Source organism: Daktulosphaira vitifoliae, unplaced genomic scaffold, assembly GCF_025091365.1.
Source record: "Daktulosphaira vitifoliae isolate Bord-2020 unplaced genomic scaffold, ASM2509136v1 Scaffold_1, whole genome shotgun sequence".
Lineage (NCBI taxonomy): Eukaryota > Metazoa > Arthropoda > Insecta > Hemiptera > Phylloxeridae > Daktulosphaira > Daktulosphaira vitifoliae.
The window spans coordinates 462,627-481,133 of NW_026099572.1; positions in this window are offsets into that span (position 1 = coordinate 462,627).

Genomic DNA, 18,507 nt, shown 5'->3' on the forward strand with positions numbered 1-18,507 from the left:
TTTTTTTTTTTTTTTTTGTGGCTACAATCTATTTATTCAACCCTCACTTAACCAACTTTTTTCAAAGATAAGTCAAATGATTACAATGCGTATTTAGTTGAGATATTACGCTCAAAAATTGAAAACAAATCCCTTAAATAAATAAAAAGTAACTTAACCAGCTTTATCCATACAAATAATTAAAACCATTCATTTCTAATATTTTTAATGTATTTCCTGTCAAATGAGATTTGATATGATATAAGTATTCAACTGCAAAAGTACATAATTTTACTTTGTAATTGATTGATTTTTTAACTCTTTTGGTGTGTTACTAACAGTCTATAATATTCTAAATATTTTGGTAACATGTTGCTAATAAATCACAAATCTAAAAAAAAAAAATGATTTTTAGTTTCACCTGAATTTAACAATAAATTTTGACAATTGTAATCAAAATTTATAATTCGCTCAATTAAGTAGACCTTTTTAACAACTTTTTTTTCATTGGTTTTTTTTTTTTTGTTAAAGTAAATCACTAAAATTAATTCAGATCTACATATTTAAATTGTAAAATCTTTTTAAACACCAAAAGTTAATTAGGAATGATTACTATGATTTCTATTTAAGTTATTTATTATGATAAAAATTTGGCATTTTTATAAATTTGTCCCTTTAACTGCCCACAGGAGGGGATTTAAAATGACAACTTTTTCACAAAAAATTAACTTTTTCAACTTAACTTATGAAAGTGTTCCGGATGGTCTGACACTTTTATATATATCTTAAATTAAAGCTAATGTAATGTACTTTATTATGGAAAAAAAAAATTTTACCTCTAAACTTGCCTTCGTGTTGAAAATGGCTTCCGAATGCTATTTTTTTGTGAAAATTCTGGATTTTATATTTTAAATTTTACATTTTTTTACTTTAAAATGCTATAACTTTTTAAAAAATGTATGAATCAATACAATTTTTTCATGAGAAGTAGTATTTATATACATCTTTCATTCGACATACTTTTTTTTTAAATTAGACTTTTTCCTTATATACGTGGTGGTTCAAATCTCAAAAATGCATATAGAAAGTAAAACTTTTTCAACTTAACTTTTGAAAGTGTTCCGGAAGGTCTAACACATTTATATATATCTTAAATTAAAGGTAATGTAATATACTTTATTAAAGAAAAAAAAAAATTTGACCTCTGGACTTATCTTCATGGTATAAATAGACATCAAAGTTAATAAAAGAATTACGATTTTTGTAAAAAAATTCTTTTTTATATTTTTAACTTAATAATGCAATAACTTTATGGAAAATGTATGGATCAGTAAATTTTTTTTTTATAGATGCTTGATGTCTTTACCTATCATTTGATATAATTATATATATATATATATATCTTAAATTAAAGTAAATGTAATGTACTTTATTATGAAAAAAAAAATTTCGGACTTTATTTTATTTTCATGGTGAAAATGGTTACCGAATGCTATTTTTGTGTGATTATTCTCGATTTTATTTTTTACATTTTTAACTTTATAATGCTATAACTTATTGAAAAGTGCATAGATTAACACAATTTTTTTATGAGAAATAATATTTTTTAATAATCCCTTTTTCATTCGACATACTTTATCTTAATCAGGATATTAATAAGGAACTAGCAGATTATGTAACTTTTGGAATAATACACCAATTTTTTAAAATTAAACACTATCTAAAGATTTGCATCGAAGCGTTTTCTTTTGATAGTGATTTTAATCACTGTCAGATATCATTTATACTTGCAAAGATCCCCTAAAAAATTCTTAAAATCTGTTCATTTTTCAAAATTTTAGTTGCTTTGAACGTTATGTAGTTAGAATTAAAACTATGTTAAAAATATTATTAATTTAAAACTTAAAATATTAAAAAATATTAAACTCAAAAGCCACAAAAAATTACTGATTAGTCGCGGATACGTATTTTGGAAGAATGTTACCATTATCAACGCTAAACACATCCTAACACCCCGACTAGGAAAAACTCCCTTAAGGTGTTATCACTAAGTAATAATATCACATTTTGCCAGTTTTCACAATTTTAATAATACATTTTTTAGTTTGTCAAAATTCCAATTAATTGAATTGTCTTTATTTTTAAACATTTCTATTACCTCCCTAATATTAAATTCTTTGTAATTATTTACGTTTATAATTAGTTTTATAGTTTTAAGATGATAAGATCACTAGGAGTATACATGGAAATCTTTTTCTAGTCGGGGTGTCAGTATGTGTTTTGCGTTGATTATTATAATATTGTTTCCAAAATATTGTATGAGCGTTCCTTTAACTAAAATTTAAAAGGAGAACACTACCTGGGTGTCAGAAGTAAACAAATATAATGTAGAAAATTGTGAAAAGGTGTTGAGAGTATTCATATATTAATACTTCTATGTAAGAATATTCTACAAACATAAAATATCATTTAACTTAATGTTAGTAAAGCTTAACTAAAGCTATATATACACAGATATACTTAATATATTCATCCAAAAATTACTAATAAAATGTACCATAAATGTGACCTGTATGTCCACGAGTGACAGCGACCTATGGATTGCGGCTAGTTTATGAATTACAGTTGACATTACAGAATTCGTTCATCAGCGTGAAATGATGTTCCTCGTCAGAAAAACGGTCGCGCATTTGGATTGCACTTTGACAGTAAACATTATTTAATTAACTAGCCACAAGTGATCAATTTTTCATATATGATCCATAAATATTTCTAAAAGTTATATAAATATAAAGTTAAAAATAAACTTACAAATTGTTATACGATAAGCATAAGTTCATCACACTAGGACTGCCAATTTATACAAGTTTTTAAAGATAAATAAGTAAATTTTGAGGTATTATTAAATAAACAAAAGAATAAATTTATTTTTAGAGTTCTTAATTATGGTTTAGATTGAAATTATTATTACGTATTATTTATCTGGATATTTAAAGTTAATCAATCTAAATATAAAATCTCCTTGTTTTTTCCTATTAACACTATATCGTCAGTGAATAACATGCACCACGGCACCTCTCATAATAAAAGAGTACAGTACCGGCCTTTATCCGAGTAAGACGTGTGTGCGTACATTTAACGTTTTTTTCTCTTAATATATAATAAATATAATTTTTATAATCAATTTTCAACCAGAATATTTTTAATTATGTTTGATAATTCGTCCAATAACAAAACAAAACAGGATACTCCTATCAAAAAATTACAAAATTCATCGAATTCAAACTATATCACAAAAAAAATAACATTAGTAGATGTTTGGAACTTAATTACTTCACAAGATTCAGGTTTAAAAAGCATAAATACAAAATTAATTTCAATGGAATCGTCTATCAAATCTTTTAAAGATACCATCAACAATTTAAACTCCGAAGTTACCAACCTTAAAAAACATAATTCAAACTTACAATTGGAACTCGATTCACTAAAAAATAAAATCTCCGACTTAGAAAAATTTTCATTAAATACACACCCATCAGCCTACAACTCTGTTAACGAAAAACTTGATAGACTCCGTCGAAATAAAAATATATTAATATTTAATGTACCCGAAAAACTCGAGAAAAATTCCGATAATACGGATCGTTTAGTGAACGATTTATTAAAAATCNAAAACTCGAGGAAAACTCCGATAATACGGACCATTTAGTGAACGATTTATTAAAAACATTGAATGTAAATATTACAGTTACCAAAAGTAAACGACTGGGAAATTTTAATTCTAAACCACGTCCAATATTAATTAAACTATCATCACTAGAAGATGTTACTACCGTCCTCAAAGCTAAAAATCGATTACGAAACCAAACTCAATGGCAAGGCATATGGATCAACCAAGATTTGACAAATATGCAACGAGAGTACATGAAAAACTTACGCAATGAGTTAATCCAAAAACGAAATGCGGGTGAAGCAAACTGGTTCATAAAATACATCAACGGATCTCCTCAATTAGCCAAAAAAAACTAATTTCCTCTCGAAGGTCATATCCATCCATTGTAAATTATTCAAAGTATGTAAATCAAACTAATAAACAATTTAAATTATATTATCAAAATGTTAGAGGATTAAGAACTAAGTTACCGGAACTTAAACGTAATATTTCATTATTAAATTATGATTGTATTATTTTAGTAGAAACATGGCTTAATGAAAATATTTTAGACCCAGAATTAGGTTTACATGATTATATTTTATTTCGTAGGGACAGATGTTCCATAACTAGCACACATCTAAGAGGTGGCGGCGTTTTAATTGGTATAAGAAAAAATAAATTTGTTACAAGTAGATTGTCTAATACACTATCCGATATCGAACATGTCTTCATTCAATTAAAACTAAACCATACTCTTAACCTAATAATAGGAGCTTGTTACATTCCCCCAAACAGTCCGTTATCTACCTATAATAAACACGTTGAAGCAATTGAAGAAATCTTATCTAATAGCCCTAATGTAAAAGTTATTCTTGCAGGTGACTATAATTTACCAAATGTTACGTTCAGTTATGATAGTGATGGCCTAGTATTTAATGGAGTACATTCCGATAAAGCCGATGTAATTTTTGATTGTTGCCAATTAAATGATTTTCGTCAATATAACAACAACTTCAATAACTCTGGATCACTTTTAGATCTGATTTTTAGTAATATTTCTAACGCCACAGTAACTATAACTAACGACATCTTAGTCCCAATTGATAATTACCATCCAGCTTTAAAAACAGTCTTCGAATTAAACAGTTCTAATGTAAATATTAATTCTACCCATACCACTGGCTTTAATTTTAAGATAGCTAACTATTCGTTAATTTGTTATGAATTAAACAAAATTAACTGGGATTACCTATTAAACAAAAAATGCATAAATAAAAATATAAATTCATTTTACAATATACTATATGAAATTATAAATAAACATGTACCTAAATTTACAAATAAAAAAAAACCAAAATTTCCTATATGGTTTAATACCGAACTAAAACAATGTATTTTTTCTAAAAAATCTCTTCACGTAAAATTTAAAATTTCAAATGATCCAAATGACTATCGATTATTTTCCGATGCCAGAAAGAAATGTAAATTACTAATGAAAGAATGTTACCGTAATCATCTAATCTACACACAAAATCAATTATCTCTCAATCCGAAATATTTTTGGAGCTATATAAAAAAATTCAAATCTGACAACACTATTCCTAACGTGATGCATTATAATAATACAGTGTCTGATAATAGCTTATCAATCGAAAACATGTTTAGATCTTACTTCTCATCAGTTTATAATAAAAACAATTCTGTTATTAATCAAAACATCTCATCGAACAGAATTAATTTAGTAGATATTAATTATTGTTCACTTTCCATTAGTGATGTGTTTGATGGATTATCACAACTAAAACTAGACGCAACATCTGGCCCTGATTCTATCCCTGCTTTGTTTTTAAATTTATGTCGTTATTCCTTAGCTTACCCAGTACACAAACTATTCTCTTTATCTCTAAAAACAGGCGTTTTTCCAAATTCATGGAAATCTAGTTATGTATTACCAATTTGGAAAACCGGAGATCGATCCATTATCAATAACTATAGACCTATTTCTAAGTTAAGTGTTCTACCTAAACTTTTTGAAAAACTCATTGAGCCCAAACTATCAGATATATTGAAAAACACTTTAATAAATGAACAACATGGATTTCGCAAAAATAAATCAATTGATACAAATTTATTAACATTTTTCAACTTTTTAGCTAACACAGTTGGCTCTGGTGGTCAAGTAGACGTAATATATACAGATATAAAAAAAGCATTTGATACGGTTGACCACTCAATTCTTATCAAAAAACTATCCGACTTTGGCTTTGGTGATCCAATTTTATCATGGCTATCTTCTTATCTTACTGATCGAACTCAAATGGTAAAAATTAATAATAAAATTTCCAATGAATTTATTATATCATCTGGAGTACCCCAAGGGGGTCATTTGTCTCCCTTGTTATTTTTAATTTTTATAAACGATATTTTCCCAATATTTAAATATTGTAAGTTCTTATTATTTGCAGATGATTTAAAATTATATACCACTATTAATTCTATAGATGACATAAATCATTTACAAATTTACTTAAATAGTCTATTTCAATGGTGTTCATTAAATGGCTTAGAGATAAATAGTTCTAAATGCTCATTTATTTCATTTTGTCGTCGCAAAGTAAGAATACCTTCTGAATATAATATTGGTGATTACAAACTACAAAAAGTTTCCCATATTCGAGATTTAGGTGTAATACTGTCAGATGATCTAAATTTTTCTGAACACATTAACATAATATATAATAAAGCTATTCGGAATTTAGGATTTTTAAAAAGAAATTGCTCTGAATTTAACGACCCCAATTGTTTAATTATCTTATACACAGCTCTTGTTAGATCTACACTTGAATTCGGCTCTATTATTTGGAACCCAATTCAAGCCGGCCACAAAAATAAAATAGAAAAAATTCAAAGACGCTTCTTTCGAATAATAGCTCACAAAATAGGTATGGTAGGTGAATCAATTAATGATGTTGCAATCAAATGTCAAATCCCAACCTTAGAATCAAGACGTCTATTTATTGATTTAACATTTATATACAAACTATTAAATAATAAAATTATCTGCCCAGAGCTACTGGAACAAATTTGTTTTAAAATACCAGCTTATAATACCCGATCTCAACAATTATTTTTTACTATTCTAGGGAAAAATAATTTCATTAAATATAGCCCATTAAANGAAAATAATTTCATTAAATATAGCCTATTAAACCGTATGTTAATGTCTTGTAATAATATTTCCCACTTTGATTTTTTTTATGATTGCCCTAACAAATTAAAATGTGTAATAACTAATAATACTCATTCTAACACAAATATTTAATGTTATATTCATAATAATTCATTACTTCTAATTTATATTATTTTTATACTTAATATCTAATTATTGTTCACCTTAATTTTATAAATGTATCACTGTATATTGTTAATTTTTTAAAATTGTATTTATATTATTATATTACTACCTGTACTACATTGCCCTTCGAGGGTGTCATCTTATAAATAAATAAATAAAAATAAATAAACACTATATCGTCAGTGAATAACATGCACCACGGCACCTCTCCTTGTATTTCTCTAGTAATTTCATGCATCACTATAGAGAATAAGTAAGGGCTTAATACAGAATCTTGATGCACTCCTACTCTTACCCGAAAACCTTCTGATACTCATCCTATGCTTTTTACCCTAGTACAAGTGCCATTATACATATCGTCTATTATATTAATGTACCTTTTCGGGACTCCTTTTCTCATTAATGTCTACTTTAAAACCTCTCTCGTTACTCTATCATACTTTCTACATATCTATAAATTATCATACACTGCTTTATATTCTTTTCCCTAAACTTCCCTATTAGTTGCCTCACACAAAATACTGGCTCAATTGTTGACTTACCAGGCATAAATCCAAAGTGGTTTTTAGATACCGATGTCTCATTTCTTATTCTCTTATCTATTACCATTTTCCAAATTTTTATACTATGACTTATAAGCTTTATGCCTCTATAATTTCCACGCGCCTGTATGTCTCCTATAACTTTAAATATCGGCACCGCAATAATAATAAAGGAATCCTTCATACATTTAGTATTTTCCCTTCTAATAAGATTTTATTTAAAAGTTCCTTCAACCACCTTATACCAACACCGCCTAATATTTTCCATACTTCTACTGGCACTTCATCTGGTCCTACTGCTTTATTCTTTTTCATTGATGCCACAGCCTTCATACCTCTTTCTCACTAATTAAATCTACCAGTCCCTCATTTCACGAGAAATCCTATAATGTCTCTTTTGGGTACTCCTCATTCAATAATTTTTCAAAATACTCTTTCCACCTTTTTTCACATCATCATCACTCGAGAGTACCTTATTTTCAACACTTTTTAAACACCTCATATAATGATAATCTTTAGACCTTTTCTCTCTTATCTTTGCAATTCTATAGATTTCTTTCTCACCTTCCTTTGTTCCTAGCCTATCATACAACTCATCATACCTCTTAAACTTCTCCTTATATATATATATAAATATATATCTATATAAATATTTATAAATTACAAACAATTTTTTTTTATGTATTGCATCAAGACCTTCAACTTTTATATACGTTTGTCATAAAAGTAAGAACTACTTAATATTTTTTTATAATTTCACCGTTAAAATTATAATACTAAATTATTAAATATCAATTTCATACTATATTTAATTGCTATAATAAATATCTTTACATATATTACATTCATAAATCAGAAAACTTGTAATCAGGATATAAATAAGGAAATAGGAGATCATGTTGCTGTTGAATAATCCACCAATTTTTCAACTTTGATGCGAAGCAGAAAATTTAAATTAAAAACTATTTACAGATTTTTTTTTGTTATGATCAAGTGAAACTAGGAGATCTTAGTTTATCAGTTAGATAAGGATATTAAAAAAGTAATTTAAATTAACCCTCCCAAATTTTTTTTATTTAATTATGTCGTTATTCAAAAACCAATAGGTTTTATTATACAAACTTCATAGAAAATAGAACTTTTTAGTTTTCTTCTAAGATTTTTATTAAAAATAGTCGAACCAATGTAATTATAGCGCATTAAAAAATGTCTGATTACTACTAATCAATATTTAACAATATTTTTTACAAAATCATTTATGGGTGATCGTAATAATTATTTACATTGATAAAATGAGAGACTGGACAATTTTTCTAATCATGATATACACTACTACTGACTACGCTCTAGGCTAGAGCTCACCTGCATCTCTCTATAAATCAGCCGTCTACCTATTAATATGATAATCAGTTGTCGTCGTGTCCCTCCCCGCCCTTGACATCATGACAAGGCCGTCGCCGAATATGCATTACTGATAATGTGTTCTGTTCCGTTTCCGACGTACACCTTAACTGGTTTACCGCTCTGTGTTGTTTTATGGTTTCTTTTTCTTTTTTCTCTTTTTCGATTGCGAAAAATGTTTTTCCATCTAGATATAAAGTCTACTGAAGTGTAGTTTTCTACATTGATATATTGACACATATTGTAGTAATACAAAAATAAGGATTAAAACGCAACTATGTGATATCGGGGTATTTTGACCAAGGTTGGATATTTGGTGATTTGGTCAATTCATAAGCAACGAGGTTCTATTGGGGTTGTAGAGTCCGAGGGTTTAGAACAGTAAAGACAAGTAGATATAATAAGAAATTAATTGAGTTTCTCTCATAGAAGTATTAAACGCTGAGGCATTCTTGTAGTGGCCGGGGTGGTCTTGGCCTCCTATCTGACATCCAGTCGAAGCGTGATGTTAACTGGTATGTGCTTTAGTGGGAATACCGAAGCGTTCTTGGAGTGGCGGAGGCCTCCTCTCAAATACCCAGTCGAAGTATATGAACAAGCACTAACTAGTTAATAATAATTAAATGAAATGATTTTTGACTTAATCTATTTCTTTACCATTCTTTACTCAGATTATTAATTATAAATAATTAGGTTAATATAAATTTACTTACTTCTTTTAGATAGTTTGCGTAAGGATTTATAATCTTCTTCTTTCCCTAGCCCTTAATACTCTTTTAGAGTTTTCACCGCCATCATTAAACCACTCCATTTGTCTCTGTCTTGGACTAATTCTCTCCAATCTTGATCTTCCATTCTGTTCAGGTCCTCTTGCACTACATCTAACCATCTTTTTCTTGGTCGTCCTTGAGATCTTTTTCCCGTAGGCTATCACTCCAGGACTATTCTGTTTATATCGTATTTATTACGGCGCCTCATGTAACCTAGCCATTGGATCCTTTGTCCCCTGATAGAATTTACTACTGATGCCATTTCCATTTCTTCCTGCAGCTCTTCGTTATACTTTTTCCTACATGATCTCTTTCATTATCATATACTGGTCCACACATTACCCTCTATATTTTGTTCTCATATATCCTCAGTTTTTTTTCCGTATTGTTTGTGGTAGTTCATGCCTCGCACCCATATGTGAGTATGGGTATTATTGTTACTGTGTACATCCTTGCTTTAGTTTTTTTGGTAAATACTTTTGACTTTAAGAACTTTTTAAAAAGCTGCTTTTTCTGCTTTTATTATCCTTACACATATTTCCCTAGCCCAGTCATTATTTTACTCAGTACTGCACCTAGGTACCGAAATTCATTAACTTTTTGGAAAGCTAGGGATTTCGTATCAATGTTGTCTTCCTTGCCTAGCAGTTCCTTTATTTTTGTTTTATCCATATTAAATTTTAGACCTATTTTATTGGCTGCTCATTTCGTGTCTTCTACGGAGTTTTCTAAAATATTTAAATCGTCAGCAAAACCAAGTACTTGTATATACTGTTGGCCTATCGCTATCCCCGTAGTTTCCATTTGCAACTCCCTTATGACTTTCTCCAAGGCTATATTGAATAAGGTGTGTGAGAACAAATCTCCTTACTCTGTACAGTGTGTCTTCTATGCACATTTTCGTCAAAGCTACAAGTTTCTTTGGGATTCCGAAATCCTTCATTATATTATATAGGCTTTCTCTATGTACACTGTCATAGGCCTTTTTAAAATCAACATTGCTAGATGTTTTGGTGTTACTCGTACTTTTTTTTTATTAACTGACAGCTGTTCGATCTTTTCTCCCTCCGCTTAATCACTATGTTGACTTGGGTAGTATATGTATGGCAGATACAGGCTCTCAAAGGTGCTGACAATGACGTTACTTATTATTCTCATAACAATGGGCTATTTTTCTTAGAATAATGTGTTATTGTTCTTAGAACAATGGAGCTGTTGCTCTCAGAAAACAATGGGTGTCTGTAACCCTCTGGCACCGGCGCCCATTAGGGTCAGTTTCCAAGTGTATACAGGTGCATCCAAGTGCACTTCATGACGTTATCCTCTTGCTGACACTTGAACCTAGGATAAGCCCAATGGTGAGTCCTAAATGACGTCATAACTGAACTGTGGTATAAGGTAAACACTATGGTGGGCCCTATAAAGGCCCAAGATGACGTCATAGCTGAACCTACTACAGTTACCTAAGCCCTATGACATCACGTCTTTACTCTGTACTATGATAAGGTGAGCCCTAGGTGCCCCATCACGTCATGATTGTGTCGTACGCTATGATGCTTTTCCCGATCGGTCGATCGTGCCCTAACTCCATCGCCGGATCCACACGTGTCCTAAGAAGTTTTATTCTTTTGGAACAAATTAACATTAAGCTAAATACGATAGTCGATAGTAAGTCCAAAGTAGAATTTTATCGTCAAGTCACCGAGTAGCACAGAAAATATTCCCAGTTGCTGATATTGGCAGATAAATGTAGACGTCAAAGTGACAATTGGCATTAGGTTGGGTGTTTTTGGTAATCGCATTCGAACGTAATACAAATCAATGGAACACTAAATTTTATATGTAAGATTGTGAGATACCTGTACATTAAGTTATTCGAAGCTCTTCAGAACATCAAATATGAATTTATGGTTAATCGTAAACAAAATTGATGATAAGTTTATCTAAGTAAATACAATTCTAATTGTCTATCAAAAAAAAAATAGTTTTTTGTGGTTATTTATTATTTCTTTGTCATTTATATATATATATATACACAAAAATATTACTTAAAATAAACGTATATACATATATTGTATATATTGTATTATGTGTACATTTTTTAATTTTATTTTGTATTCTACTAATTTTTATTTATACAATTTGCGCATTGTATTTCATTTGACAGTCGTGTATGATGACGCAGTACAGTGAAACTTTAGTTGGAAATTGCTCTTTCAAATTCAAAGTCAATACGTATTTTAATGCTAACTAAAATTTCATAAAACATAATATACTATAAGTACATTATAATATACTTATAGTAGCCTCGAGTTGTTCTCAGTGACCAAGGTCAAACGAACAGTACCGCCAATATATTATCTTGAAGATTACCAGGGTAACCCCATTCTGGATGTATTTTACTCCAAAGAGTTAAACAGGACGCAGTATCTGGACACGTATTTAGTGGAATGGGTGTTACGCACACGCGGAGACCAGTGCTATGTTAAGTAGTTGGGTTTTGGCCCGAAACACAAATCATGGATACCGAAAGCAGATTTCTCACGACAATGATTGCCGACATTCAGGGCCTGGTGGCTGCCGACCATTCATTCTTGGTTAAAGAAATGACCGTTAAAAACCTGAAATCCATGTCTATGAACCACTGGGTGTTCAAACACCCAAACATCATCAAGGACGATGAGAAAACAATTTACTGGTTAAAAAAGTACCATCATGACTTTGATACGAACATTGGCGATATCGAATACTCTAAACTACCGAGAATAATGTAGTTGTTACGGTGCGATACTATCTACGTGAAAGGTATGCAGAAAAAATAAGTGTTACAAAAATATTTATCCGGACAGAGAGTAGTCGAAATAGAAGAAAAATGTCCACAACTACGGAAATTATGTGTGGAATTCCAAACACGATGCATTCGTCACATAAATAATCATAAAATGTGTAGTTTGTATAGAGCAATGTGTTTGAAACAATGGTTAACGGTTCATTCATAATACTTTTATTTATATATTGTTATTAGTTGCTATTTGATACTCAAACAATCAACACGTTTGTTTCGCTTTCGCTTTTGAGTTAAACGTGTAGTGTCTGTTATAAAAATTTGTTTATTAATTGTTCACAATGCATGACGTAGGCATTCGGACAACTGGTAAGTGTTTTAAACAAGCTAATTATTAAGTGGGGTGCACGTGCGACAGATCATATTTCAACAAATGGAATTAACTATGGATAGCGACGGCACTTCACCGTATGCTAACGTAACTATCAGCTCAAGCATTTTACAACAAATGCAAGCTGATAATGAAATGTTAAAAAAACAAGTCATGGAACTGCGAAAGAGCAATGAAAAATTACAAAAAAAACGTTTTGAAATGAATCAAGGAGCCTCTGATGTAATTATGAGCTCATCTAAGAAAACGATTCAATTAACAAAGGATATTGCGAGTATTTCCGCCAAAATTCGTAAACCACCACCCATATATGTATGTGGTGTTACCGACGTAAAAAAGTTGATTAGCAACTTGACATTAGAAGAGGCTAAGGATAATGAACAACTTGTCAGAACCTTAGCTAATGGTGATATTAAGATTTTAACGAATGACGAACATCAGTTTCGTCGAACATTGAAAATTTTAGAAAAGCAAAATATTGAATACCATCGATACCAGCTTAAAACTGAAAAAACGTTTAAAGCTGTGATTAAAGGTTTACATCCTCAGACTGACATTTGTGATATTAAAAGAGAGTTAGCTGACTTAAGTCACCTGGCTCATAATATTACAAATGTTCAAATAAAAAAGAAAAAAGATCAAAATAACAAAAACAGTAATTGGATATATATTAGACTGCCATTGTTTTTTGTAGAGTTAGAACCACAAACAAACAATAAAGACATCTTTCAGGTAGATAAATTGTGCCATCACAAGATTCAAGAGGAGGAGCACCCGAGGAATAAAAAGAAAGAAGTATCACAGTGTAAAAACTGTCAAGCTTTTAACCACACACAAAACTACTGCCACAAAACTCCAATATGTGTAAAATGTGGTGAAAAACACAAATCCGAAGCTTGCACTAAGTCTAAAAAGACTAAAGCAGTATGTGCAAACTGTGGTGAAAATCATACAGCCAATTTGAAAGGCTGTTGGGCTTATAAAGCAGCTGAAGCAAAAGCTAATCCAAAAAAGGTGACTGCAGTCCAACGCATACATTCAAAAGCGTATACAAATTTAAAAAGTGGTATTTCTTACGCACAAGCAATCAAAACAAATACCGAGACAGAGGTCGAAACTAGAACAACATAACAAGCTGAGCCATCACTTTGCGATGTCCTATTAGCCTTAAATAATGTTACCCAAACATTAGCCAAACTAACATTAGACGTTGATAAATTGAAAAATAATCAGTTTAAATCAACTAAAAAACAAAAAGTGACTAAGAAAAACAATAAATGAGCAATTCGTTAAGAATAATAACCTGGAATGCCAAGGGGCTTGTTCAACAAAAAAAAGAACTAGAAACATTTTTATACAACGAAAAAATAGATATAGCTCTTATATTAAAAACTCATTTTACTGAATGGTCATTTATAAAAATTTATGGTTATAGATCATACACAACACAACACCCGAGTGGTAGAGCATGGGGGGGTACAGCAATAATCATAAAAGAATCTATTAAACACTTTGAACTTGAAAAATTTCAGCACGAAGCAATTCAAGCTACTAATATTTATATTAATGACGGACGTAATAATATAATATTCTCAGCAGTATATTTGTCCTCCTTCAAAACAAATAACTAAAGAAAATTTTATTAGTTTGTTCTGAGCCCTAGGTGATTGATTCATCGCAGGTGGTGATTTCAATTGTAAGCACCGTTTTTGGGGTAGCGATAATAGTACCAGTAGAGGTAAGCAGCTCTATGAAGCCGGCATTGAAGTTAATGTAGAATATCTAACAACTTGTAAGCCAACAACTGGCCTAATAATCAAACGAAAAGACCTAGTATGCTTGATATATTTGTACTTAAAGGCGTGAACTCGAATTATACTAATATTGAAGGAATACCTGACTTAACGTCAGACCATATACCAGTGCTCTTAATACTAAGTTCGAACGTAATAAAAAAACAAAGACGTCTTGTGCTCATAAATAAACACACAAATTGGGAAGCTTTTCGTGACCATTTAGACATAAGCATTGACTAGTCAGTTTAACTCAAATCTACAAGTGACATAGAGATAGCTGTGCAGAATTTAACAGATAACATAATTATAGCTGCTGAACAATCTACACGTAATAATGAAGTTATGTTCGAAAAAGAAAAGACTTATCCTTTAGAGAAAAGAAACTTAATTCAACTTAAAAGAAGAGCAAAGAAAAAATGGCATCGGACACATAATCCAGTAGACAAAAGCGACTGGAATCGACTCAACAAAATCCTAAAAGAAAAAATGTTCTCAATAAAAAATGAAACTTTTAAAGCATATATAGATAACTTATCTGCATCAGAAAATACAGATTATTCGTTATGGAAAGCAACCAGACGTATAAAAAGACCTCAAGTATATGTGCCACCAATTTTAAAGGATGATGGTACATGGGCTCGAAGCGAACAGGAAATATCTGAAACTTTTGCAAGTTACTTGGAATGTGTATTTCAACCTAAAACATACAATCTGACCTAAACACGATGTACTTAAACTACAGTACCACAGATTAAACCACAGATCGTATTAAATATTTCACGCCTCTTGAAGTTGCAAATGAGATAGATAAAAACCTTAACTCTAAAAAGTCTTCGGGTTATGATAGGATAAGTCCGCGTATAATTAAAGAATTATCTCGAAAAGCAATCATCTTATTAACTTACATATTTAATGCCTGCTTACGTATAGAATATGTACCTGTAAATTGGAAAAAAGCACAAGTCATCATGTTATTAAAACCAGGAAAGCTGCCTGAGAGTACTAGTTCCTACAGGCCGATATCACTTCTTCCAACAATATCGAAACTTTTCGAAAAACTACTTTACATTAGATTGAATCCTATTATTCAAGAACGTCAACTAATTCCTAACCACCAGTTTGGATTTCGTACTAAACATTCCACCATAGATCAAGTACATCGCGTTACAAACGTAATTAGTAGAGCTATGGAGGAAAAAAAGTATTGCTGTGGCGTTTTTCTCGACGTTTCTCAGGCTTTTGACCACATTTGGCATGAAGGCTTATTATATAAATTGAAAAGCAGTTGCCTCGTACATGGTGTGGGCTACTAGATTCATACTTAGTAGAAAGACAGTTTTGGGTAAGTCACGAAGAAGCTGTATCTGAATGGAAAGGTATTAAAGCAGGGGTACCTCAAGATAGTGTCCTCGGGCCTATACTTTATCTACTTTATACGTCTGATATTCCAACCTACAATAAAACAACAACAGCTATCTTTGCTGTGTAATAAACAAAAAAAAAGGGGGTGAAATAAGGTGAGGGGAAGAACGAAAGTATAGAGTCGTATCTCAGGGTCGAACTTTATTTATTTATTAAATAATAAAATATCCCTACCTTATTTATTCCTATTTTTGTTTATTACGTGATTTTTTTAAAAGTAAGACATGCAAATAAATATTCGCACTTACCTTTATTTCCTTTAGTAATTGATTGAGTTGGTTTTATGGTGATTTCTTCTTTCAGTGTTAACAGTCGTTTATACTGTCTTGCGTTTATTTTGATAAATTAGTATCTCTGTGTATATAAAACTTTAAAAAAAGGGATTCTCTACAATGGGACCTGCGTCTATTATAATTTTATCACTTTCTTTTATTTTAAATTCCTTTTATATTATACTATGTTTTTACTAATAATATTTTCGATGAATTCCCTACAGTCGATATCGATATTCTTAAAATTTACTCTGAACTAGCCAAAATATAATTATAAGAATATGTCTATCTATATTCAAAATATAATTAACAAGACTGTGGTTGCCCAGCGTTTCTCAGCGTAAAGCCTTGGCTGGCGCGGACACAGTTACCTCGTTAATATATTTAAAATATTATTTCAATACACCTTTTATTATCCTTTACGTCAACTGCCTACACGTTACCGAAAGGTAATTGGCATAGTCCTTTATGGCTGGCGGGTACACACGCAGAGAATATTTCCAAGGTGTAGTTTCCTATCTTACGGACTATATATTCTATGATGAACTTTACCCGGACTACTAGCTTTAGAACTGGCTTGTCGACGGATATAGCGCACTTCAAAAATACTCTTTTTATAAGTTTAGTATAACTCTGTACCTCAACTGCCTACACGTTACCGAAAGGTAATTGACATAGTCCCTTAAGGCTGGCGGGTACACAGGCATAAAGTACTACTACTAAAACTAGTTAATTCTAATCACAAATTATGCTTCTTCATTTAGTTCGGCACATTTAAGGCTGTTCATAAATGTAGGGCACAATAAGCTTTATTATGAATATACGATAATGTATAAGGCTATTATGCCTGTATAAATAAAATTACGCTTCTTCACTCTTTTCAGCACATTTGAGGCTGTCCAGAAATGAAGGGCACAATAATATTTAAAATTCTTATATATTACAAACTATGTCTAAATAAATAAAATTATGCTTCTTTACTCTTTTCGGCACATTTGAGGCTGTCCAGAAATGAAGGGCATAATAATATTTAAAATTCTTATATATTACAAACTATATCTAAATAAATAAAATTACGCTTCTTCACTCTTTTCGGCACATTTGAGGCTGTCCAGAAATGAAGGGCACAATAATATTTAAAATTCTTATATATTACAAACTATATCTAAATAAATAAAATTACGCTTCTTTACTCTTTTCGGCGCATTTGAGGCTGTCCAGAAACGAAGGGCACAATAATATTTAAAATTCTTATATATTACAAACTATGTTTAAATAAATAAAATTACGCTTCTTCACTCTTTTCGGCACATTTGAGGCTGTCCAGAAATGAAGGGCATAATAATATTTAAAACCTTTATATAAAAATAGAGATAATGTCTATTTGTCGTGAGAACATTAGGTGATAATAAAATAAATAAAAACTTGTTCCTGTGTAAAATATTAATAAATCATCTAAGACAATGTTCACCACTTAGGATGATACATATAAAAAAACTAAGTCACAGGGACAAAATATTTACTTATACTGACGCAGATTCCATGTAAGAGAATATTTAGAGGGTAGTCGTTGCAGTCGCTGCCGCTGAAAATCGTCAAAAGAAGTCCAAAAGAAAAGTGAGCAGGAGCAAGAGCGTCCCTTTTTACGAGAAAAATGGCTTTTTATACGTCGGATGAAGTAAGCCAGCGATCTCTATTGAAATTCCTAAGATGTTAGATCATTATTTGTGATTGGTTAATTGTGATAGAAACCCTGCCGTGGGCGTAGTTAATGAATTGTAGGGGACTGGTTTGAAACATGTGTTGATAAATAGTTATTTTTATTACCCTAAAAGGGAAACATTCCTTAGATGATTTTTGGCTTTATTCATATATATGTGATATTTAGTACATGTGTTAATAATTATACTACAGCTGATGACACAGCTATATTGTCATGTGATATAGACATTTCGATCGCCACAAAAAAATTGCAAATAAATGTTGATAGTATCCTTACATGGACAAAAAGATGGAAGATACTATTAAATAGTTCAAAATCAGTACACGTGAACTTTACAAATAGAGTAACAAAGCCCAACCCGATAATGCTTGATGGTAAATTAATCCCACAAGAAAAGTCGGCAAAATATCTAGGTA